This window comes from Manis javanica, chromosome 7 (assembly GCF_040802235.1).
Source record: "Manis javanica isolate MJ-LG chromosome 7, MJ_LKY, whole genome shotgun sequence".
Classification (NCBI taxonomy): domain Eukaryota; kingdom Metazoa; phylum Chordata; class Mammalia; order Pholidota; family Manidae; genus Manis; species Manis javanica.
This window is the reverse complement of record NC_133162.1, coordinates 91043062-91066274: the sequence shown is the minus strand read 5'-3', so window position 1 is coordinate 91066274 and position 23213 is coordinate 91043062. Positions and strand designations below refer to the sequence as shown.

The 23213-nt window shown below is 44.9% G+C and overlaps 1 pseudogene; it reads left to right on the top strand.

Moving 5' to 3' along the window:
• Window positions 1–23213, top strand: part of LOC108403195 (disrupted in schizophrenia 1 protein-like) — a 79705-nt pseudogene that overhangs the window by 39993 nt on the left and 16499 nt on the right.

The following is a 23213-nucleotide window of genomic DNA, read 5'->3' as shown; positions in this document are numbered from 1 at the left end:
TTGTTTTCCCTTTTCCCTTGCATTTTGTCATTTTCCCAGGATTATATCCCAAGTTACTGACACTATTTTCAGCTGGTACTGTGCTTCTTGCTGCTTCTGAAATGGCTTTATCTGATAAATGAGCTGAACAGAGCATCCAGGCAGGCATCATCTGGCCTATGTTAAATCATACTGGTTACTGTTTTCTAAATTTTTAGTGTTCCACAAATTAATTGTTGGTCAGCAGCTGCCTTCTTCCCAATTCATGCCTGACTTCTTCATTCTTCTGAGTACAGTACCTTGGAAAAACATTTCTTTCTTTCTCAAGAACTGAGGAATATATTGATTGTGGTGTCTGCTATTAATGTCATCCAAATTTGGCAGATATTCCTTATAGTTTTGAGACACAACATGTTATTAAAATCAGGGCTCTGGTGCACACCACCTGGGTTTTGTTTCTTGCTTTGCCCATTACCATCCTTGTGAGGTTGGGCAAGTCACTTAACCTCCAATTGTCTAGTTTTGCTCTTCTGCAGATAGAGGCTCATGATAGGGCTGTTAAAAGAATGAAATGCATTATATTTGTAAAATGTTGATCACATTTCCTGACCCAAACAACAAGCAGGCACTTTTATGGCCCATTGGATAAATATGGCATGTGATCATGCATTGTCCGTAAAGTTTCTCACGCTTTGTCCATTTCAGTGGGCTTCACAGAAGTGTGATTGATTTGCCTTTATTTTCTCTTGCCCCAACAGTTGCCTACTTTGTTTTGCTCACAGCATGTTTCTTTAAGCATTCACTTAGAATTGTGTCCAGGATATATCTTAGATTCTACTTTTTCCCCTGAAGCCAGAACATATGCCAATCTTTGGTCTTTGGTAGGTTCATGATTTCCCAAAGCCCATGGTGTGTATTTCTGTGATCATTTCTGTAATTCAGCACTGCATCATGATTTACCTGACCTCATCTGGGGACATGGACTCATTTGAAGAGGCTAGGTGTTCTCTTTCTGTCTTTTTGCCTCTCTTGCTCTTCAGTTCCTCCTAAATTATGTTATCACTATCCTTTCCAATTTGAAGATCATTTTCTTTAACAGAGATGAAGGCTGAAAATTTGAGCTATGTAATTCTGCCCTGTCTTCTCTCTTGTATATTACACTGTGCCCTAACTTGTGGGCCTGTCTCTGACTACTTGACTTTCTTACCCGGGTTTGTTTGTTTGTTTGCTTACTATTGTTAGGGAGGAAAACATTTTCCTTTACCCTTCTTGATTCTTTGACTGATTTAATAAACTAACAGGACAGATTAACATGAGAAAAACAAATTTAATTATATATGTACAGGAGCCCCATAAAAATATAAGACCCTCAGGCAGTCAGGCTATTGAGGCTTCTAAGCCATCCTGAGCTATGGAGAGGGGAAGGGGTCTGGGACTATAGTGGGAAGGAGAACAATTCACAGATGACTGGAAGAGCAAATGTTTGGTAAACAAATGTTTGCCCTGCCAAGCAGAGACCATGTAACATACAGAGGACTTTGAGCTCTGCTAGCTTATCACCGTCCGCCCACAGTCCTTGTAGTTACCTCTGGTGACGGTTTTCTTCCTAGACCAGGCCCTCGATCTAAATTGTTTTAGGCAGCTAAGGGAGAGGTAAAAGTTTTTCTTAAATCTGCTGGATCTAGATTGCCTTCAGCTCAAATTAGTCTACCTCTCAAAGTGGCACATTTTGGGGACACTTGTTCTGAACCCCTTCATTGTCCTTAGCATTTTCACAGAAGGTGTTAACTCATTTTGGTCTTCTGTCCTTTTGACATCTTTCTTATTGCTTTGTGACCCTTTTGTATTTATTCCTTGCTGTTTCCCTTCTGTTTATCTCTGCATGTGCTCTTTGAAAATTTCTTCCTTTCAGACAGCTTCCCTTGTAATCTCAGAAATACTTGTAGATGCCTTTCCCGTTTTGCTTGTCTTGGTGTTATTTTCTTATTAAGTGCCTTGGGCACTTGAGGAAACTGGTTCCTTGACTTCTTGCCCTAGGAATTCTGGTTTGGAGGGGACAGGGGAAGGGCTTTCACAGGCCTCCCCTATGGTTTTGATGCAGTGATCCCCAGGCCACACTGAAGCCCTGCTAATTTGGAGCAGGAGCTCCCAACCTCTTTCCTGCCTCAAGTCAGAAGGAAGGGTAACTGGTGAGCACTTGGTTCTTCTTGGGGCTTACCCGAGGGTCAGTCACATGTTCTAAGCTTGCCAACTTTGCAGTGTCCCTTCCCTTCCCATTCAAGAAAGATAACTGAATATGGGTGACAGTAACATGGCTTCTGATTGTGACAAATTAAATAACTCACAGCATTAGTGCCCTATTACTACTCCTAACCCATCTCTGGTATGTGGTCACATGATGGTGAGAACCTGAGTCCCCCTGGGTAAATTTGGGCAGTTTCTAACTCCTGCTTGACCAGGTCACTTATTCAGAGGTTTCCTTCCCATTCATGTGTGGCTGTCAGAGGAAATGTGTTACCATTCACAGGGCAGGCACTTTCATTAGGAGCCTGTGCTTGAAACCAAATTGACCTCAGCACATTTCCAGTTTGGAAACCTTCCCTATCAAGAACTTTGTAAGTCATACAGAATAGTTATGTTTGGACGTAATTTCTGTGTCATGTTTCTCTTAGTATTCTTGGGACTATCTTTATTCTGTAATATTCTCTAGAATCAGTAAATAGCATCAAGCAGTTATATTTTTTGGGGGGTCACATCTAAGTGTTAGTAAATGTGAAAAAAAGGCCATAGAGATGCCTTAGGAGTTTTGTCTCAAGCTCTAGGAGACCTGCATTCATGCCAGACTCTCATACCCAGTCCATGCCACACCTGCAGGGTAGGACTGAGGCTGAGTGGGAGGCCAACATCCTGGGTTCTAGTCCTTCCTCCAACACTAACCAGCTATGTGGCTTTGGACAAACTGCTTATCTTCCATAAGCCTTGGTGATCTTATTTTACACACAGGGTGATAGTAATCCTTACCTTATTAGGTATTGGTGAGGATAAAATAACATATAAAATATGTTAAGAGCTTAGAATGTGCCTGGCACTTAGTAGGTGTTTAGTGAAGTTTGGATAAGTAAATGCACATAAGATTATGTCAAATTAGTCAAATTAATTTTTGATGTTTCTTTTCAAATCCCTTGCATTATGATTTGTTTTCTAGGTCATGTCTCTTATGTGCAACAAAAGCCTTATAATTTTGGGGGAAAGGTGGTAGTGGGGACTGCATATTGTGGGCAGTAATCAGGCTGTTACAATAACAGTATTTGATCCATAAGCTATTTGGGAAAGACTGGGCTATTGATCTTAGAAAATAGCATTAGTGAAACTTTTCATTTCTGTATTACTTTACAGGTTATGATATGTTTTCTAGTGTTTTATATTATTTAAACATAAAGCAAAACTGAAGTTCAGAGAACCAACTGAGTTTCCGTTCCACTGATAGGCAGGGCCTGACTGTGGTTTGCAGTCTCAGATCTGTGGACTGCACCATCAGAGCAGCTCTTAGGGGCATAGGGAAGCATGCGTGGGTATGTAGAGTACCCAGCACTATGCTAAGCACTGAAGGATGTTATAAGAAAAATAGCTTTGTACCTTTGTGGCCATGTGTATGTAGTTCTACAAATCAACATAGTTAAATGAACTTATAGCCAATATAGTGACAAAGCCTGATGACAAAAAACATCCCCCAAATAACCTTGAAACTCACCTTCTAGATGAAATGAGGATTTGTGTGGTGCCTGATATCCTTTTGTTTCTACCCGACCCCTGCCCCCATCCAAACTCACCCCCTGCTTTTAATCCTGTCTGGCCCTCTCCCAAGATTAGTTGTATTATTGAAAATATGCCAACAGACATAATCTCAGGATTGGTGGATTTAAGACAAAGCTGATCAAAGATTTCCAATTATGAGTATGTGAAAAGGATATCTCTCTTTAAAGAAGTGCAATCACAAGCTGAGACCCTCGCTGCTGTATGGGCTTCTGGAGACTCATATGCATCTCTATGCATCCTATTTATCGGTCAGTAGGCTGCTCCTGACTGTGAAGTGTGAGGCTGTCCTGATGCCCCTCTTTTCCCTCAGGGTGATTGCTGGGCTCAGGTCCTGCCCCTGCCCCTCCCCCCTGCCCCTGCTCTATCACACTTCTTACCAGGGCTTTGCTCTGGTGCCTCTGTGGTTGCTAATCCTCATTCTCAGAGGTGGGGATCTGGGCAAGATTTTATGTGAAAACAGTTGTACATTGATTTTTGACCCCAAGAGAAGAGTTTCATTTTATAATCATATATATATTTATGCTCTTTATAAAAGTTTCCCTCATACACACATTTTCTCTTAAGATTTCCTCAGCTAGTAGGACTCTCTATGTGGCTGAGACTTCCCAGAAGGCACCCATCTGCCTTTGCCTGTGTCCTTAGAGGTGCTGCTGTAAGGGGGCTGGCAGAGAGGTCTTGTGCCGCTGCCCACGCCCTTCAGGGGCTCACTGCCAAAGGCTTACTCCCGCTTTGTCTTGTAGGGCCCTTCCTGCTCAGCTGCCCAGTGTACATGTCTTTCTCCATGAGCCAGGTTTCCCTGGTCCTGGTGGTGGGGCGAGCTCTGCAGATATGTTTCTGGCCTCTCCCTTTCCCTTCCATTGCTTAGTTGAATTATTTATCCTTTGTGGTGACAATAGCAGTTGTATATGAGTTTCATCCCTTTTGGAACATTTTCAGGTCTTGATGCTGCTGTCCTCCATCCTGTGGAAGAGGGTAGGGCAAAGAGGGCAGAAGAGAGCCTGTGTCAGGTGTTGGTACCCTCCCTCTAGGCAGCACCCATTCAAGATTCAAGGCCCTTTGGCCTGGAGCTGCCATTCATCAGCTCTGAATCCACCTGCCTGCCCTTGTCTTGCTCCAGCCTCTGCTTGCACACAGGGAATTGGGGGGGCCTTCTCATATCCTACGGTAAAGTCTAGTATTTATGTCTACCAACTTTCCCCTGATTTACTATGCCTCACATATAGTAGGGTTCTCAGTAAATGCTATTGTCTTCTCCCCTTTCTTATTTTCTGTTTACATAAAATAAAGTGAGTTTGACATAACTTATTTTCAATAAACCCATGTAGGTTCTTTGCATTTATAAGTGCTCACAATACCCTGTTGTTAATCCCCAGACCTTAAATCTGGATCTGCTTCCCACTTACTGGTTTGCAATCACTGGACTTGAGTTTTGGGGGATGAACTGTCTCCCTTTTGGAAATGTGGGAGGGGATTTGTGTGCTTCTACTTTGTTGACGTGTCTGTTATTCTCCCAGATTCCTCAAAGACCAGCACAGCAATTCACCAACAGTAAGTGAATTAAAGCCAATTTATTACCCAGGATTGCCTCATTTATTTCAAAATAGGCTGTGTACAAAGGAAGCTCTATTCCCTTAGTGAGAACTAACTACATTTTAAAGCCCATTCTAGAGAAAAACAGACTTATTGAGTTTGTTTTAGTTATTAAATATCTTTTTCTTAAAAAGAAATAGGCCTTTGGATATTGTTGGAGGGTGAGCACAACAGCCCAAAGCCTTAAGAGGTTAATGAAGAGAGACAGGGAAAAAGCCTGTTTTTGAGTGTTTAGAATATGTGTAATGTCACTTTTCCTAAAGGAAAATGTCACCTCTCCTTTAAGGAAAATGAGGAAGGAGAGATTTTTCAAGTATGCCTGGTCATGGCATTACACATAGAGGATTTCTGTACCCTAAGGGAAAATATATATCTACTAAAATTTTCATGAGTTTCTTATATTTGTCAGAAATTGCTTACAAGTTGTCTGATTTTTTCTGATTGTTTGGAAATTTCCATGGACTCCTATGCCTTTATGTTCACCCATTTATTTTCTCTTACTGCCTTCAGCCCACTTAGCAAGATAAGAAATTTAAGGAAAAACCCACCAACTCTAAAAAAAATCCGAAACTAACTCTAAAACAGACTGTTCTATAACATTGCTATAACTGATTAATAGACTACCCCCTGCCCGCCTCCCAGCACACACGCAAAGGAGGAAAAAGGGAGAAAATTCGGCTTCTCCCTCTTTTTAAATACAGTCAGAAAATTCCAAGATTTTATCAGAATAGGGTAATGACTCCAAGCACCTGGAGGAGCTTGGAGAGAGAAATTAAAATTCATTGAGCAATGTATGACCATGCCACAGGCTCCAGTGGGCTTTTGAAAATACATGTTAGTGATTTTATTGTATCCTCAGAGCAGTCCTTCAAGGTGTGGGGATTTTGTCCATTTTATACATGAGCAAAGGGAGGCCTGGATGGGCTACCTAGCTCAGGATCACCTGGTTGGGAACTCACACAGTCAGACAGGATCCAGCTTTCCTCTGTGCCACAGGACCCTCTTTCTGAAAATTAAACTGTAACAGAGGAGATTCTTTATCCACAGAGGCACCTCAGGGTTTGTCTGTAAACATCGTAGCCCCAAGGTGACTTTGGTGTCATCTCAGGAAGGCAGGATCAGAATGAGATGGTGGATAAGAGAACTGACATCTAATAGGTTGTGTGGGTCTTACCTGGAGATGGTGTTAGCATGGGCTGATCGCCATGGAACTGAAAACGGGAGGGCAAAGGGGAAGAATGCGCTCTTCGCACTTCTCTTGGCCCTGGGGAGGATGGCAGGAACCAGGAGGAACTCCTCCGTGTGCTTGGCAGGCAGGCAGCTCCCCAGTGTGGAGCCTGCTCTGCTCGGGTGGGGATGCCGACAGTGGTGAGATCATGGATATGCTGAGAGAAGACGGTGTGGACAAGTGGCTCAGAGCACAGGCTCTCTGGGGACCACTTTGCAAGGATGAGATCATAAACATCCCCCAGATGAGGAAACAGAGGCTCAGAGAAGGTGTCCTTTGACAAGTCAGAGTTCTAAAGGCAGAGGTAGATTTAAGCCTAGCGTAACTTCAGGACGGTCTTGAGAATGTCATTCTGCCTCCTTCAGGTTTTGTCACTCTGGAGAGGCTGACTGTTAGTTTCTTTTCTAATGGATAGTTGACTGCGGAGACTGGTTCACTCTGGTGGCTTGAATCCCACGGAGCGAGGCAATGTCACAGCTTACTGGTCAGCGTGTCCCCTTTGGGGGATTCTATCTCTCACTGGCACAGTGTGGACTGCACGAGTGATTTCCCCCCGAAAGCTTCTGATGGACCGAGTGAACTAGCTCAGTGCCCATCTGTGCCTGGCTGTGCCCATGTGGCGTCTGAGCACATCATCACCATATTCTGAATTCTAGCTCTCAGGAGCAGCCTGCACCTCCAGCACTTTGCCTCCTGAGGCAGATGGCCCTGATCTGAGAGTTTATGTGACGTCTATCTGATAGTAGTGACTGGTGGAGATGCTAGCATCTCATTTTAATAATTAAAAAATCATAAAATATGCCACTTTGGGAAGAAAAGCCTTTTTCAAAAGGAGCTTAGTGAGGCTATTTCATTGCTTTCCACAGTGTGGAAACATATCAATAAAACCAAAGCACACTTCAGATATCAAAGCATCAAAGTATCAGCATAGACTGATTCTTAACAGAAAATGTGTTTCTCTGTTCAAGACGATTCCTAGTGAAGAGGTACTATAAAGGCACAGAGAGGCAAGACTTCTTTGTAATTAGTTTGCGCTGTTTGTATGTAAATGGGTACTCGAAAACAGTTTGCTTTCTTAAACAGCCTGATAATCACCCCTGTAAAGTATTAATGTTTAAACAAACCCTCTATTGGTAGGTAGCACAAAAGTTAACTCCAGTCCAGCACCTGCCTAGTTATGATCAGCAACAAAGGCTAATGGTGTTTGAATCAATCAGGAATATTTGAGTTTTCTGGATGCGCTGATGGCCTCTTAAAACTTGGGAGTCAAGTATAGTATCTCATTATGAAGTGAGACTAGAGAAGGTTTATTGTAGAAGAATCTTCCAGTTTGACAGAAGACAGTCATATTCTACTATAAAGTGGTTCCTTACAGCTCAGCACCCACCCCACATGCACAAAGCATTACACATCATGCAAGTTTTTCTAATGTGAGAACTGTATAATACAGATTTCTTATTCCCTCATAGGAGTGCACCAATTTCCAATACTGGAATGTGAAAAAATACTGAATTGCCTCTTGTTTTCTAGTAAGGCAGTAAAGCAGGACATTTGCAATGCTGTAATTGTATCATTTTTAAGGTCAGGCATTTAAAGTGGCACAAACCTTTGATGTGGGCTTAAATTCTAAGTATTATAAAAATTCAGTGCAAAGTAGGGACTTCCTTGAAAGACACTTCAGTCTCTGGGGTACTACTTATGTGCAAAGTGCTGACAATTTGGGATCTTTTTTTAAATAAACACATCTCAAATTTGGCATGCAAAGTGGGGCATTTAGGAAGCCATGAAAATAAGCCCATGCATAAAATATGGCATTAAAAAGGTAATTGTGAACTTTACAGATGGAGTAGTATGAAGAAAACTATCTTTTGTTAGGGTGGGTATGAGAGCTTGCAGCTCTTTGCTTCAAGAATAAGAAGAGAAACTTAACTTGTTTAGTTTTTTCAATATAAGAGCTACAGGAAGGGCTCCTTCTGGTACATCCATATTTTATTAGGGCAGCAGTTAAAAAATTCATTAGAGACACCCATCTGTAGCTAGTAGCACTCTTGAGAGGGGTTCAGATGGCAATTAGATTTTAAAGTAGCACTTTACATGAAAAGAAAAAGACAATCATTTATGAGAATTAGTAGCACCATGGAGAGAGGCTGCTCAGTGATTTTGGAGCAAACGTTTTCACGTGGTTTATGAATCTCTTGCCGCAGAAGTCCTCAACTACTGTCTTCAACTGGAGGAAGGAGATCCAGGCACAACAAGGAAAGAAAACAGAATGCAGCAAATTGGATCAGAGACCTGGGAAGCTGTTGATCAACAAGATAGCATAGGTTGAGTGCCCATATAACACAGTGCTGGAGGCTGTGTGTGTGTGTGTGTGTGTGTTTATGTATCCCTGTTGGCCCCCAGAAGCCTTGTCAGTACAGAGAAAGGCTTAGAGTTAGACCTGAGGCTTCAGCTTTGCTTTATCTTTGCCTCAAACTCTGCCTTGAGGTGGCAATGTCCAGATGCCTTGGCTTCAGGATGATACTCTTGTCCTTCAATCTATTCCTGAATTGAAAGTAAAAATAGTTTTGAATGGTTACTCTGTGCCAAGTGTGGTATAGAGCAGTGAAATTCATAATCATATCTGTCCTTCCAGTAAATCCATGAGGTAGAGTACCATTTATGGGCAAGACAATACAAGCAGCAGAGAGGCAGGGATGCCAATAGCATTCACTCAGAATGCACAGGGCTGAGTAATAATGCACTGTATGGATATATACCACATCTTCTTTATCCATTCATCTATTGATGGACACTGTGGTTGGGGTGGGTGGATGAAATAGGTGAAGGGGATAAAGAGGCACATAATAAATTAGTCACAGGGGTGAAAATGCAGTATGGAGAACATAGTCAATAGTTCTGTAAGTAACAACTTTCTATGTTGACAGTAGCTACACTAGTTGGGGTCATATAATAATGTAGACAACTATTGAATCACTATGTTGTGTACTTGAAACCACTATAATATTGTATATCAACTAAACTTCAACTAGAAAAAATAAAATTTTCATACACACAGGCATACATGGAAGCAGAGCTAAATTTTAGACTCAGGCAATCTGTCTCCAGAGCCCATACCCTTTCTTACTGCAAAGTATAGGTCCATCAATTGTGTGTGCACATGTGTGTACATGTTTTTGAGATAAGCTTTGAATTTTGGAATACTTATTGATTTATAGAAAGGTTGCAAAGGTAGTACAGAATTCCCTTCACCTGGCTTCCCCAAGGCTAACAGCTCATATAATCATGGTACAGTTATTAAAACTCAAAAATAAACATTGGTACCAATAAACTGAACTACAGATATTATTCATATTTCATCAGTTTTTCTACCAATATCTTTTCTTTGTTCTAAGACCCAATCCAGGATCCCAGGCTGCATGTTATACACTTGGGTTTTGACCCTTTAACTCCAAAGCTAGCTGAATGTGGAGCCGCTGTTGGGCCCTGTTCTCACCACAGATTAGGAAAGTGAGACAGGGCACAGCAGGCCCCTTCCTGTAGGGTTGTGTTGTAGGCTTAGGACTGCCATTGTCTGAGCAAAAGCAGACACTCTGTGTGGGATAGAAGATTGAGAACAGACATGGGGACAGATTTTAACTACAGACCACACTTGTTCTGCATTTGGTGGTTAGCAGCTAAAGCCACATTTCAAGAAACAGCAAGGTTTATGGGAGAGAGAAGATTCTGCAAAGAAGGAGCCTCTGCAGAATGTTAAGTTTATGATGCATTTGACTACCAAGAGCATTAAGATGTTAAATGGGACTTTTCCCTAAACCAGAGGTTCCCAGCCCCGGTGCCCACTGGGATCACGTGGGGGAGCTTCAAGAGGCATCAGGCCTGTGTCCCACTCCCCAACATTGCCATTTCATCAGGGTGGGGTGCGGCCTTCACTTTGGAATTTTTAAAAATTTTAAAAGCTGAGGTGACTCTCAAGTGCAGCCATGTTTGGGAACCACTGCTCCAAAGTCTTAGGGTTCCAGCTGAAGCACGAAAGCTGAGGACAGTGGCTGAAAGTGTCCATACACTTCAAAGCATGCTGCTGGGCACCTTGGACTGCTTGTGGCCAGAACCACGTCTCACACCCCACACCTCCTGGACACACTCCACACCTCCTGGAATCACATACGGCCTCTTTGGGCACTTCTGCTCACTTCTTTCCCAAGCCCTCTTCCTCTTCCAGAATTCTCCCTTAGGTGGCATCATTGACTCTTCTGGCTTGTCTCCTCACACACCATGAGCTTCCAACTCTTCTCTGAGCTCAGGGCCCTGCCCTAGCCTGCCCTGGCCTCCCCAGCCCCACCTGTAGGCCCTGGGCCACACTCAGCCTGTTGCCTGCCGCCCCTCCATAGTGGCCCTGCCCTGCCTGTGGCCCAGTCATTTGGAACTTCCTGGAGCTGTCACACCTCCATTCCCGTGTACTTGCTGTTTCCTCCAACTGAAGTGATCTCACCCTCCTTTACATCCTCTGTAGCCTCCTCCTTTCAGTTCAACTTCAAGGCCAGCCCTTCCAGGAGGCCCTTTCCTGCCCCCTGCCTCACAGACTTCTCCACAGAGTATCTTCTTGTCATCTCCATATTGACATATCTGTCTTCTCCACAGAGCTGTGAGATCCCTGAGGGCAGGGATTGTGGCTTTGAATCGTCACAGAACATCTTATGTTGATAAATATTATATTTATATATATAATTTGGTGTTTACTATATAATTGTACATAGTTCTGCATGGACTGTTTGAGGATGATAACACAATCAGCCCTTGCATGACCACCACCCAGCTTATGATACGAACGTTACTTCGGCATCCCTTGGCCAAGCCCTGCCTTGCAACCAACTGGTGCTGTGTTTATCATTCTTTTGCTTTTCTTCATGCTTTTAGCACCTTACCTGACTCCTGTGTTGCAGCAGAACAATTTTTCCAGTTTCACTGTTGCAGGGCTGGTACTCCAGCCAGTTGAATCACAATTCAGAATGGGATTTGTCCCTTCCAACTGGGAGGCTGCTGGGAGAGGTGATGTGTGCAGCCAGAGCTGCTCTGTTTGGATGAGTGGGAGGCTGGCCAGAGGAGGGGCAGACAGGACTGTGCTGTTGTGGAACTCGGGTAGCTGCCAGGCCATGCTAGGCAGACCTGTTGGTGACTACACTTGTGGTGCACACTGCTTTGAAGATGATGGAAATACCAGACCAGGGTAAAGTTGCCATGCTGGCCAAGAGCAGCTGGTGAATAATCATGTCTTGGAAAACAATCTCTCTTTCAGAGGGATGGGAAGTGTTAGTTTGTACATGTGGAATGTCAGCAAGCCCAGTGCAATTAAGTTGTTTGGAGGGCAGAGTTGAAGGAGTATGGGAGGGGCTGCTTCCCTTGGAGACAACTCTCTGTCTATAGACGTTTGTGTACATACATGACACTTACACTTGTACTTTTATTACACTTGGTCATGTGCGTGTGTACACACACATACGTGCACACACACACACACCATGCTTCTTTATGCACATAGATGGTGCTGTTGAAAATAAATTTGTTGGAGTTCCAATTTTAGGCCAGACTGAGGCTTAGCTTGTTAAGGTTGATGCTGGCTTGTGTGTGCATGGGGGGATTTTATGTGGAGGTTGACAAGTAAAAAGAAACATTGCAGCCTAAGTAATAAAGTTTTTAAAAATGTGGGTATCTGGGCAACTAGTTGGGATGACATTGGAAGGAGTTCTTTGTAGAAGATCAATTGAGAGAGTTTGGCCCCAAACTGTGTCTAAGTATTGCTTGGGGGAGGTGGTGGAGGGTGGGAGACATGTTCAGAATGCTAAAGAAAAACTGCTCCTTGCACTTTATTACAAGGGAGACCTAGAATCAATGTGATGTGTGGAGCAGAGGATAGATATAGATGTTAAAAGAGCAGATTTTCTCCTGGCTTGGTGAAGACCTCACTTCTGTGAAGGACCAGGACAGTTGTGCTGCCAGCTTATTTTCCCCATTTTTGCCCCCTGCTGCCCACTGACTGGTCTCCTTGTGTCCTCTCTTGTTTCTGTCTGGGCTGTTTTCCACAGGGTGATCTCTTAAAACATGCAAATTTGATCATGCCTCTCCCCTGTGCAATGTCCTTAGAAGGCCTCTCATCCCTCTCAGGACAAGATCCAGTCTTGATGTGGCCAATTTGCATTGCAGCACCTGGCTCCATCCTGCCCTCAGCCAGCATCCAGCGTCCTCTATGCCCCTCGTCCAGCTGGCCCCTTCCTTCTTCTGTCAGGCTCTTCAGCAACCTCCCCTGAAACCTGTCTAATTCCTATTCATCTGCTGGATCTCAGCTAAATGTCAGTTCAAGATTTCACTGAACAAAGCCAAGTGCCTTGTGACATGTGGCTGGGCGCTGTGAATCTGTCCTTTATCACCCCATCTGTAGTTCTCCATGTGGTTGCTTGACTACTCTCTCTGCTCCTCCAGAGATGGCAAAGCCTGAGAGAGCAGAGACACCTGTGCCTGCTCGCTGTGCTTTTGCTAGGGCAGGGTTTGGGTCCTTTGAGAGTCAGACACCAAGATGGAATGAGCTGTGCACAAGGCTGATTGAAGGAGGCATTTGCAGGATACAGGAGGGGAACAGAAGGAGGAGGTGTGCCTGCAGGGGAGTGACAAGCAAGGAACACAGAAGGAAGACAGTTTGGGCCAAGCCATAGAGGGCTCTTAAGACAAAGTTGCCTGCTAGAGTCATCTTGTGTCCCACCCAATGGGCCTGCCTTAGCCCTGTTCTTTTCTTCAATCCCATGACACGGTGGGGTGAGAGGGTGTTAGATGACACATAAATTAGGGAGTATTCTGGAGTTTAAGGAGTCTTTGCTTTGTGAAGGGCAGAAGATTGTCAGGTTAACCCACTGAGCCAACTGGGTTACCCTATTCATTTAATTTCAAATTGGATACTCTTCCTTTGTGACTGAAGTACCATATTCCATTCCATGACATTTTTTCTATGCATGACTTATGTCCCCTGCTAGATCATGGACAACGTGCAGGCAGGTATGGTGTCTTGCTCACGTCTGCATCCCCGCACAGCATCTAGTGTTCAATAAAGAACTGTCTTATTGAAATTGCACAATTAAAATGGAAACACAATAAAGGTTGGTTTATTCTGCACTTGGACTTTCTTTGCTCACTAGGTGCTTATTACAATACCCTGCAGGTGCTTCCAAATCCTCAAGTGTTCTCTGAACCATTGAAGAAAGATAAACTTGTGGTCAGTGGAGTGTTTGTGCTTAGAGTATATAATTGGATTCTGATTCTTTGAAAACAAGTTAATCCACAGCAATGTGTGATTTCTTTATGATTCAGAATCTTTGGTTAACCTGAATGTTTTGTAAAAGACTTAATGCCCCAACCGTGAAAAACAGGATTAAAATTCCTTCCATGAAAAGAATATATTCGTTTATGCTGCCCATATACATTTATACCCAAGTCAGGTTTTTTAAAGTTTGTGTGTGCTTTCTCTTCTCTAACTATTCTGTGTCCTTGGCGGTGAGCTCTGGGTCCATGTGTCTCCCCTTCAGTAGGCAGACATGCTTTCCCCACAAGGACTTACAACCACTGAGGTACAGGGCGGCCAAGTGACTTGCCCCAGCCCACATGGGCATTCTGTGTAGATTTAACTTTGAGTCTTGGCTTTAAGGTCTTCCAAGTAAATTCATTAGATCCTTAAACTGAATGTTTAGATTTCCTACTTAAAGATGAGCATTATCTGGCCAATGTGCATTGGAATGCCTTCTCTGTATACTGGATTTTGGGGGAGTTATAAGGGCCTCAGTAAGTTTATAAGTAGCATAAATTAGGAACAACTTATATACACCAAGATAAATAGCTGACAGTGCACCAAAAAGTAGGGGCAGGAGATTTGGACAGGTGGAGTAGCCCTGTGAACTGGCGTGATCAGGACAAGATTGCAGATGGGGAAGGGAATTGGAATCTGAAGGGTGGGAAGGGTTTGGATGGATGAAGGGAGAGCATCCGAGGCAGGGCAGACAGGAGTCTTGCTGGTTAACATTGGCTTCCCCCAGTTTTTCTGTAAGTCAAGTAAGTGATGTTTCCGGGCACTTTGTCTGGACTGCATATAGAGGACTTTGACATCTGGCTTCCATTTCCCATCAGTCTCAGAGTTTGAGGGACAGTTGGGATGGAGACGAAGATCCTGAGTAGACAAGGCCCAGCAGCATGGGTGACAAAGGGGAAAGCGGACTCTGACACTCCCCTCCCTAGACTCTACTGGGGGACAGGGGGTCTCCGCTCCCTCCCCAGCCTTCTGGGGCCTGGTGGGCAGAATGAAGCCACCTCTGGGTTCTACACAGAACAGAGGCACAGCTGGTTTCCCTGCCAACTCTCAAAGCTGGTCTACACTTCAGGCTGTCCCCACCTTGCCACATTCTACCTCCTGCCTGCTCAAACCTGCAGAGGGGAGTCAGGAAGGAGCCTCTCCCCCAAGCTCTGACTGCATCCTAACTCTTCCTTAACTTCAGGGCTCCATGGCAGAACTTGAATTTCGAACAGACCTAAAAGCTGGGGTTTCAGGCAGGATATATAAGTCATGATTGATTTCTGCTCAGAGGGGGTATCATAAGCTTCCACAAAACATAAAAATTTAAAAAAAAAAGAAAGAAAGTGGTCTTTGGTTATGGAGTCTGGGGTCTCCTTGAGGTTCAGAGCAGCCATCTCTGTGTTCCAATCCTTCCAGCTCATTCCAGAAGGGCTCATTCCAGATGTGGCTCACTCCACAACTCTGTCCTTTCCTGAGGGTGAGGATTTGAGTCTGCTTGTAGGGACCCTCTGGGAAGGCCCTTGCCAGGGAAGAGGTATATGAGCACTTAGGTGGGTGCAGGAGCTGGGCCATCCACATACCCAACCCCTCTCTGCCCCATGTTTGGTGAACACTTTTCTCATGTCTGGTCTTGGCTATTGCTCATGCAGCCCTGTGACCCAATGGCATCTAATTGGAACTCCAACAGGAACACAGGCTCCCACTGGGGAAATGCTTTGTGCAAAATTTGGAACCTGACTTTGTGCATTTCAGAATCCTTGGTTGAGTGGCTTTGGAAAAGGCTACTCAGGATGTAAAAGAAATTAAATTTCAAACAAATTATTTTCCATTTAGCATTGCTCTTTAAACTTTAGAAAGGTTATTTGGGTGGCTGGTACTTGCATAAAAAATAGAAGTCTTTTTAAGCCAAGAGAATATACATTTCACAGGACTGCTTTCTCCGGAGATGAAATTGCTGAATTGTTTTCTTTTGTTAATTGAAGCCAGAATCCTTTTAGATTCATTTTCTTTAAGAATATGTTACCAGTTTTCCAGGCATACGTGAGTTAGTCCTTGGCCTCCCTCTGCTTGCTCTGGAGTGCCTGCAGGCCTGTGCCCGCTGCTGTCCTTGTGGTCACAGCCTAATGGCAGGGAGCATCCTCAGGTGGTGAAACTCCTGAGTGGAAGGACAGGCTCTCCTTCAGCCCAGAGAGCACAGTGATCCAGTTTGAGCTATTTAAAAATTTAAAAAAACTAAATTGTGATAAAATACATATAATGTGAAGTTTACCATCTTAACCATTTCCAAGTGTACAGCTCAGTGGCAGTCAGTACATGCACGTTGTTGGGCAGCCATCATCACTGTCCCTCCCCCAAACTTCCTGATCTTCCCAAACTGAAACTCTGTCCCCATTAAACATTAGGCTCCCCACTCGTCATTCTGACCCCAGCCCCTGGCAGCCAGCATTCTACTTTCAGTAGCCATGAATCTGACTCCTCTAGTACCTCATATAAGTGGAATCACGCAGTATTTGTCCTTTGGTGTCTGGCTTATGTCACGCACTGTGATGTTCTCCAGGTTTACCTGTGTTGTAGCAGGTGTCAGTGCCTCCCTCCTTTTTCAGGCTAAGTCCTATATTGTCTGGGCGTAGCACATGTTGTTTATCCATTCTTGTATGGATGGACACTTGGGTTGCTTCCACCTTTTGGCTATTGTAGACAATGTTGCTATGAATGTAGGTGTACAAATATCTCTTTGAGACCCTGTTTTCAATTCTTTTGGGTAAATACTGAGAAGAGGAACTGCCAGACCATGTGATAATTCTATTTTTAATTTTTTGAGGAGGGACCATCCATACTGTTTTCAGTTGCACTGAAAACATTTTACATTGTGTGTGTTGCAACTTTTCTACATCCTAACGAACACTTGTTGTTTTCACTATTTATTTATTTATTTATTTATTTGTCATTAATCTACAATTACATGGAGAATATTGTGTTTACTAGGGTCCCCCCTTCACCAAATCCCCCCCCAAACCCCATTACAGTCACTGTCCATTAGTGTAGTAAGATGCTGTAGAATCACTACTTGTCTTCTCTGTGTTGTACAGCCCTCCCCATGCCCCTCCCCACATTATGCATGCTAATCGTAATGCCCCCTTTCTTTTTCCCCACCCTTATCCCTCCCTTCCCTCCCTTTCTCCCCAGTCCCTTTCCCTTTGGTAACTGTTAGTCCATTCTTAGGTTCTATGATTCTGCTGCTGTTTTGTTCCTACAGTCTTTCTTTGTTCCTGTAGTCTTTGGATTTGAGGTGAGTCTCTTGTAAGCAGCATAGAAATGGGTCTTGCTTTTTTTTTATCCATTCTATTATTCTGTGTCTTTTGATTGGTGCATTCAGTCCATTTACATTTAGGGTGATTATTGAAAGATATGTACTTATTGCCATTGCAGGCTTTAGATTCGTAGTTGCCAAAGGTTCAAGGTTAGCTTCCTTAGTATCTTACTGTCTAACTTAACTCACTTACTGAGCTATTTTAAACACTATCTGGTCATTCTTTATTTTTCTCCCTTCTTATTCCTCCTCCTCCATTCTTTATATGTTGGTTGTTTTATTCTGTGCTCTTTTGTACTTCCTTTAACTACTTTTGTGGGTAGTTGATTTTATTTTCTGCCTTTAGTTAGTATTTGGTTGGTCTGTTTCTTTGCTGTGATTTTCTTTTCTCTGGTGACATCTATTTAGTCTTAGGAGTGCTCCCATCTAGAGCAGTCCCTCTAAAATACCCTGTAGAGGTGGTTTGTGGGAGGCAAATTCCCTCAACTTTTGCTTGTCTGGGAATTGTTTAATCCCTCCTTCATATTTAAATGATAATCGTGCTGGATACAGTATTCTTGGTTCAAGGCCCTTCTGTTTTATTGCATTAAATATTTCATGCCATTCTCTTCTGGCCTGTATTGTTTCTGTTGAGAAGTCTGATGATAGCCTGATGGGTTTTCCTTTGTAGGTGACCTTTTTCCTCTCTCTAGCTGCCTTTAAAACTCTGTCCTTGTCCTTGATCTTTGCCATTTTAATTATTATGTGTCTTAGTGTTGTCCTCCTTGGGTCCTTTCTGTTGGGAGTTCTGTACACTTCCATGGTCTGATTATTTCCTCCCCCAGTTTGGGGAAGTTTTCAGCAATTATTTCTTCAAATACACTTTCTATCCCTTTTTCTCTCTTTTCTTCTTCTGGTACCCCTATAATGTGGATATTGCTCCTTTTGGATTGGTCACACAGTTCTCTTAATATTGTTTCATTCCTGGAGATCCTTTTAGCTCTCTCTGTGTCAGCTTCTATGCGTTCCTGTTCTCTGGTTTCTATTCCATCAATGGCCTCTTGCATCTTATCCGTTCTGTTTATAAATCCTTCCAGAGATTGTTTCACTTCTGGACATCATCCCTTATCTCTTGCATATTTCTCTGCATCTCCATCATCATGGTTATGAGCTTTATTTTTAATTCTTTTTCAGGAAGACTGGTTAGGTCTATCTCCTTCTCAGGGTTTGCCTCTGTGATCTTGGTCTGTATCAATTTCTTCTGCCTTTTCATGGTGATAGATATATTTGTGGGGAGCTGGCGTATGTGTTGGGTAAGAGAAAGTCCCTTCTTGCCAGTTTGTGGCCTTCCTCTCCTGGGAGAACAGCGGCCTCTAGCGGCTTGTGCTGGGCAGCTGTGTGCAGACAGAACTTCTGATCTTGCCCGGCTGCTATGGAGTTTAGCGCTGCAGTTGCTGTGGGCGTGGCCTGCCTCAGGCTGCTTGTCCAATGTGGTGGAGCCGCGTCACAGGGGGAACAGGTGGGAGGCTGTTTACCATGGTGAGACCTCCATGCTGTGTTGCGGGGGTTTGGGTGCCCAGAGTTCCCCGTGATTCCCAGCTGCTGGGCTAAGGGTCCTGGGGTGCTTCTGTCTAGCTGTGGGGTCCCTGTCCCTTTAAGACTTTCAAAAAGCACTCGCTTTTCTTTGTTTCAGGGGTACCGGCTGTGGGGACCGGCTCACAGGTCTTACTGTCCTGTTTCCCTAGTTTCCAGCACCCCACGCATGCACTGTGTCTGCGCTCTGGTCCGGATGGCTAGGGCTGAGTGATTAGCAGTCCTGGGCTCCCTCTCCCTCCCTGCTCTGACTCCTCTCCTCCCGCTGGGAGCTGAGGTGAGGGGCGTTCGGGTCCTGCTGGGCTGGGGCTTATATCTTACCCACTTCATGAGGCGCTGGGTTCTCCCGGTTTTGGATGTAGTCTGGCTGTTGTCCTGTGTCTTCTGGTCCCTCCTTTAGGATTAGTTGTATTTGTTGTATTTTCAAAAAAATATATATGGTTTTGGGAGGAGATGTCTGCTGCTTTACTCATGCCGCCATCTTGGTTCTCTCCCTGTTTTGTTTTTATTTTAAGTTTTGATAGTAGCCATTCTAATGCAAAGTCCAAGTTGACCCATGAGTGATTCCTCCTGTACATTTTCTGTATATTTTCATCAAGTTTTCTACTGATTCCAACTTTGCATAGCCTTGGTCATGAAGAAAAAAGAAAAATTAATCTTGTGACTTCTTGTCATTTCAAGTTATCATTGTAAGTGATATACTTGGAGACAAATATATTATTTTGAAAGACTTGGATTTAGAAAGAACATGTGTTTTAGAATCAAAGAGACCTCAGTCCATCCCTCTGTCCCTCCATCCATCTATCCATTCACCATTTATCATGCAATTTAAAAGACAGGGCATTATGCTGGTTTATTGTTTAGTAATTGTCAAAACAGGCTTTGGTAAAGTATGACCTGGGATTTCTGGGGCAAATTAAAACCTTCTGAGCATCAGTTTTATTATTTACAAATGAAAATGGTACTCAGCTCCTCAGGTCTAGGGTTACATACCTGCTTCCGCTCCTTCATTTACTCTGACTTCCTCTCTCACTGCTTTGTAGCCCTTGCTGCTGTTCCTCTGTTCACTGGAAGCTTCCAGAATTCTGTGAACACTGGATGGCATTAGCCCTTCCCTGGGACCCAGCAGTTGGTTTGCCCAGCTGGCAAGAGCAGGCCACTGGGTAAACATGTCTTGGGCTCTCTTGTGTTCAGATGCTCAAATTCAGGGAACAGGTGTCCCAGTGGTCATTGTGCTCATTTTACCAAGGATTATCAATGACACCATTTCAAAGATGGGCATGCCATGAGTATAACTCAATGGGGTCCTAAATTCCTAGTGCTTTTTCTTTACCATAACAAACATCCTGGGACTATCTGGAGGCAGATGTTCTGGGAGGCAGAACAAGATGAGTGGGCCTGCAGTAAAGCTTTGTTTTATTTGTCACCATAGCCTGTAGGATACTTACCACTGCATTTAGCGCTGCCCTGTATGACTGCTAATTCTTGGTGCAGCAGGGCCCTAAGGTGAGAGCACTGGACAGACCGGTAGAGTCAGGAGACTTTGGGGCTGGTCACTCTGCCACTTGCAGGGGTTTCTGGAATGTCAGCTTCTTTGAACCTCAGTTTCCTTGGTTATGAAGGGAAAGTTATATGGTTTTGGGAGCAAGTGAATGAAATTAATGTAGGTGAAAATTCATTATGAGTAAGAAGGTACAAGGCAACATAAAAATAGTAACTAGCACTGCTACCACACTTGTTATGTGTGACAGGAACTCTTCCAAGCTGTCTATATATGGTAACTCATCTAACATAATGCTCACAGCCACCTGTGAGAAAGATGCTGGTAATATCACCATTTAACTGATAGCAAACTGAGGCACAGAGAGGTTAAGTAACTTGTGGGAAGTCACACAGCCAGCAATGGCACCAGGGTTTGAACCAGGCAGTGAGGTGCCAGAATCTGGGCTCTCAACTGTCATATTTTGCTGCTTCTGTAAGGCATCAGCACTTTTTTTTCTGTTTGTTTCTTTCCTCTTACATAGCTGGGAGGGGAAGGAACACAACCCCTGGTTTGGAGAACATCAAGCAGAGCCTCTTGCATTCCCCTGTTTGACATGAACTGATGCCTAAGTTGTATCACAGCCAGCTCTCCAGGTCCACTCGCAGGCAGAGCTCAGATAGTGAAAGTATGTATTGTTCAATGAGTACAGCTGGATTATGCAATCAGGTCTCACATTGTTTGGGGAGTGTGCTAGCATTTGGTTTCAGATCGTTTGCTTTCCAGGCCGGGATGAAAATGCTGATGTGCTTAATAGACCAACAGGCAAGATGCTGGAGGGTCAAAGGAGTGCTGAGCTTGTGTCCCCAACTGCATGCTGATGTGTTGGCATAGCTCAGGGCAATGCCAGCTGCTCTGCTATACAGAAGAGCTGGGATGCTGTGTTGTTTTGCCCACATTCAAGTCAAACTTTCCACGGAATATCAGGATTTCATCCCAGGTTGGCCCAAAGATCATGGAGACAGATCTCTGACAGATGCAGGGAGAGATGACCTCTCAACCTAGGATTCTCTCCACATGCAGTTCCAGCTGAACCAGTGGGATTGGTGTGTTTATGCTGCTTTCTCTTTTCTTCCCAGGCATCCAGGATTGCTTGTCCCTCCAGCATTTTCACTGAGGAAGCGGCTGGCTCGGTGGCCAGGCTACATGAGAAGTACAGCTGGACCCCGAATCAGGTTCCCCTCCCCAGCAGGCAGCACACCATTCCAGGCCCAGGGATGGGGGTGCAGTGAGGTGAGGAGTCCCACCACTCTGAGTCCAGGGCCAGACAGTGTGGCCTTGGCCCTGGAGGCCTGTGGCAAAGCCCCTCTGTTGGGAGCCCTGTTCCCAAGAGCACAACAGCCTTGGCTCCAACCTCTGTGAGCCACCTCTTCTGGGCTCCAACCCATGTGAGAAGAACTTCAGGGCTCTTCAGGATTCAGCTCAGAGGTGGCAGCAAGCTTCTGGACAGGCTAAGCAGGTTTGGTGGCCCTGGGGATGTGGGGTCTCAGGGGGACCCTTCAGCCATGGATAGTCTGGAGGCCCCGGGTGCTAGCTGGGAGGCACCCTGTGGCACAGGAGCACCTGGCACCTGGAGAAAAGGCTGTCTGTCCTCAGAGGAGGTGAGTGGCGGTAGCTGTAGCTTTGGAAGTGGCCCCAAGGCTCCCTCAAGTCCAGCTGGCTCTGAGAATGCCTTCACCTCAAGCTTTAGTTTCATACAGCTCTCACTTAGCTCTGCTGGGGAACATGGAAAAGCAGAAGGCTGCCTGCCATCCAGAGAGGCTGAGGCCCCTCGTCAGAGTCCAGAGGAGACAGAACGCAAGGCTGCCAGCTTGGACCAGCCCCATGAACACCCTGGGCTTCTCTCTCCCCACTTCACTCTCAAGGTGGACTCAGCCCAGGCTGCAGGTGGCAGCCCCAGGCTAGAGTGTGGGATGCCTTCTTTGCTGGACATGGACACTGCCTCCTGCTCCCCAGATCCCTCATCATTCAAGGGCAGCAGCCCAGAGGACACTCATGGTTGGGAAACATTGCTCAGGAGGTGCGAGCCTGTCCTCCTGGGCTGCCTGCTGAGCAACCAGAGGCGGCTGGAGGTTGGTGTCCCCCAGCCTCAGGGGCCCCGCGGTTGTCACAGGCTCGGATTAATTCTGGGCAGAGGGAAGGAACCAGGGGCTCTGGGGCTGACCAACTTCCTCCCAGAAGCTGCAGCAGCTGCTTCTGTTACTGGCTGTTAGATGATGCCGTAGTTCTGTTTCTTCTCTTTCAGTTCGAACACAAACCTGCTCTTGTTCTCATCTTCCCTGTTGCTCACTTGCTCAAATTTGCTGTCTATGCAGCTCCAGGTTCCTCTGCAGTCCCTGGCCTCAGATGTGCAGTTAGCTCAGACTAGCTCTGCTTTGAAATAAGCCAGGGGCCAGGCAGCTGGGGAGATGGGCTGGCTGGTGGGTGGACAGGGCTGAGCATCGTAAAGCTGGCCATGCCCATTGTGGCGGCATCCTGAGCTTCACTTGCATTTCCTCCTCTCATCTCGTGTCCTGCATCCCCCTTGGGAACTGCGTGACACAGAGGCAGGTGACTTCATTTCTGGGCATTAACTCTTGGGCCCTTGGTTTCCTTAAAGATGGTTAAAACTGTAAAACTGCACAGGAAGGTTCTGGATCTCCAGGAGAATATAAGTGCTTTGGAAATCAGGATAGACAGAGCATTATGACGGTGGTTATCAGAGAGGTGGGTACAACTGTGAGTACATGGGGTTGTACTACTCCGAAAAGTTCCCAGAGAAATCCAGCTTGGTAGTTGCCCCACTGGGCCTGGGACTATCCCACTGAGAGACTGTTTTCCCCCTGGAGTATGTGTGTGTGTGTGTGTG